We start from the raw sequence: 3474 nt of genomic DNA on the forward strand, positions 1-3474 counted from the left end.
GCTCCACACACGCTGATTGGTCCAGCCCGCATTGGCCACGCCCACTCATCCCAACCAGCCTGGATTGGTTCTTTGCCTCGTAATTGGGCTCCGCCCCTTATTAATTAAACCCCTAAGCTTTGGCCACGCCCCTTCCCCACACTTTACCCTCATTGGCTCTTCCCCAATCCTTGGCCCCTCCTCCATTCTGGCCACGCCCCCTCATTAATTCAGCCCCTCACCCCCGCCCCTTTATGCAGCTCAACCTGATTGGTCCAATCACCCCGCCCCCCATTAAGACCCGCCCCTTTTGATTGGTCAATCCCCTCCCATTGGCTCTGACCCCGCCCCTTTCCCCCAGCCAAACTTCTTGGCCACGCCCCCTTTCCACAGCCATCCTGATTGGTTCTTTTGCTGCCTTGGCCCCACCCCCTCCCCAATTCAGCCCCTCTCCTTTAGCTCCGCCCCTTTCCTTCCCCTACTCTGATTGGTTCAATACCTCTTTGGCCACGCCCCTTCTTGCTCCACCCTCTAACCTTGACCCCGCCCCCTCAGCGCCGATCCCCATTGGCCCCGCCCCTTCCTTCAGTCCCATTTCCTGATTGGTTGAGTCCCTTCCTTTAGGCCCCCCCCCTTTTCTGTTTGGCTCCGCCCCTCCCTCATAGGCCCCGCCTCCACGGCCGCCATTTTGTGGCTTTTTAATCGGAATTTTTGGGAATTTTTTTTGTTTTTTGTGAATTTTAACGGAATTTTGGGGTTTTTTTTGCAGTTTTTCGGAATTTTTTGGAGTTTTTGGGAATTTCTTGGAGTCCTGATGAATTTTTAAAGGAATTTTTGAGACTTTTTTGGGGTTTTTTGGGATTTTCTCTCCCGGTTTTTATTGACACAACACCAACAATAAATAAAGGGGGGGAGGGGACACAAAAACTGGGGTGGGGGAGGGGAAAAGGGGGGGGAGGGGTTTTGGGGTTCTCCTGAAATTTGGGGATTTTTCTGCAAATTTTGGGGTTTTTTCTGATTTTTTTGGGGGATTTTTCTCCATTTTTTGGGATTTTTTTGCAAAAATTTACCCCCAAAAATTGGAGGAAAAATTAGGGGGGCGTTTTTACAATTTTTAGAATTTTTCTCCATTTTTTGGCCATTTTTCTCTGATTTTTTTGGATTTTTCTCTGAATTTTTGGGGTTTTTTTTTCCAGGTTTTTTTGGGGGGATTTCTCCAATTTATGGGGGTTTTTCCCTCCAATTTTTTGAAGTTTTCTCTCCAATTTCTTGGAGTTTATTTCTCCATTTTTTGGGATTTTTATCCAAATTTTGAAGATTTTTCCACCCATTTTTGGGGGGATTTCTTCTTTTTTTGGGGGGGATATTTCTCCAATTTTTTTGCAGATTTTTCTCCAATTTTTGGGGGTTTTTTAAAATTTTTTGTGATTTTCCCTCAATTTTTTGCATATTTATCTCTAATTTTTGGGGATTTTTCACCAATGTTTTTGTGATTTTTTTTCCTCCAAACTTTCAGGATTTCTCCTGCGAATTTTTGGGATTTTTACTCCAATTTTTTAGGATTTCTCTACCGAATTTTTGGGATTTTTTTTCCCAATTTTTACGATTTCTCCCCCAAACTTAAACGATTTTTCCTGCGAATTTTTGGGATTTTTCCTGTGTCTTTTTAGGATTTTTACCCCAAAATTTTGGGATTTTTCCACCCCAAACTTATGAGATTTCTCCTGTGAATTTTTGGGATTTTTACTCTGAATTTTAGGGATTTCTCTATGAAAATTTTGGGATTTCTCCCCCAACCTTTCAGGATTTTTCTTCCCTTTCTTTTGTGATTTTTCCTCCAAATTTTTAAGATTTCTTTCTCAAACTTTTGTGATTTTTCCCCCAAATGTTGGGATTTATTGGGAATTTTTTCCCCAAAGTTTTTGGGATTTTTTTAGGATTTCTGCCCCAGATTTTTGTGATTTTTTTTTTCTCCCAAATATTTGTAATTTTTTTCCCCAAATTTTTGGGATTTTTTTTCAGGATTTCTCCCCCTATTTTTCACATTTTTTCCCCATATTTTCACATTTTCTCCCCCAAATTTTCAGGACATTTTTAGGACTTTTGGGGCTCATTTTTGGGATTTTTTTGGGATTTCTCCTCCAAATTTTTAAGATTTCTACAACAAACTTTTAGAATTTCTCTATTGAATTTTTGGGATTTTTCTCCACCAAACTTCCATGGGTTTCACTCCAAATTTTTGGGATTTCTACCTTAAATTTTTTAGGATTTCTTCCCCAAACTTTTGGTACTTTTCATCCAAATTTTAAGAATTTTTACTTTAAATTTTTGGGATTTTTTTTCCCCATATTTTCAGGATTTCTCCTCCAAATTTTCACATTTTCTCCCCCAAATTTTCAGGACATTTTTAGGACTTTTGGGGCTCATTTTTGGGATTTCTCCTTCAAATTTTTAAGATTTCTACAACAAACTTTTGGGATTTTTCTCCGCCAAACTTCCGTGGGTTTCACTCCTAATTTTTGGGATTTCTCCCCCAAACTTTTAGGATTTCTCCTGTGAATTTTTAGGATTTCTGCCTTACATTTTTAGGATTCCTCCCCCAAACTTTTGGTACTTTTCATCCAAATTTTAAGAATTTTTACTCTAAATTTTTGGGATTTTTTCCCCCAAACTTTTGCATGTTTTCCCCCCAGATTTTAGGATTTTTTCAGGATTTTTCAGGCTTTTTCCCCCAATTTTTGAGACAAATTTTGGGATTTTTGGGACAATTTTTGGGGTTCCCTCATTCTCCCATGGGGTGCAGCCCCCACCCCAAAGAACCCAGAGCCCCCAATGTTGGGGTTTTATTCTGAATTTTGGGGGTTTTATTCTGAATTTTGGGGGTTTTTACTCTGAAATGTTTTGGGATTTCCCCTCCAAACTTTCAGGATTTTTACTCCAAATTTTTAGGATTTTTATGCGAAATTTTCAGGATTTCTCTATGAAACTTTTGGGATTGTTTTCTCCAAATTTTTAGGATTTCTCCACCAAATTTTTGGGGTTTTTTTTCCCCCAAATATTTGCATTTTTCCCCCCAAATTCTGGGATTTTTTCAGGATTTTTTCCCCCAACTTTCAGGATTTCTCCCCCAATTTTGGGCTCGATTTTTGGGATTTTTAGGACAATTTTTGGGGTTCCCTCACTCCCCCAAGGGCACGGGCAGGGGGGGCCCCCGGGGGTCATCAAAGCGATTCCACACCCCCACCCCAAAGAACCCAGAGCCCCCAAAGTTGGGGTTTTATTCTGAATTTTGGGGGTTTTTACTCTGAATTTTTTTGGGATTTCTCCTCCAAACTTTCAGGATTTTTACTCCGAACGTTTGCAAATTTTACTCCAAATTTTTAGGATTTTTATGCGAAATTTTCAGGATTTCTCTATGAACTTTTGGATTTTCCCCAACTTTGGGATTTTTCCTCGATTTTTGGATTTCCTCTGAATTTTTTGGGATTTTTTTTC

The sequence above is a fragment of the Zonotrichia leucophrys genome, unplaced genomic scaffold (assembly GCF_028769735.1).
Source record: "Zonotrichia leucophrys gambelii isolate GWCS_2022_RI unplaced genomic scaffold, RI_Zleu_2.0 Scaffold_563_32766, whole genome shotgun sequence".
Classification (NCBI taxonomy): domain Eukaryota; kingdom Metazoa; phylum Chordata; class Aves; order Passeriformes; family Passerellidae; genus Zonotrichia; species Zonotrichia leucophrys.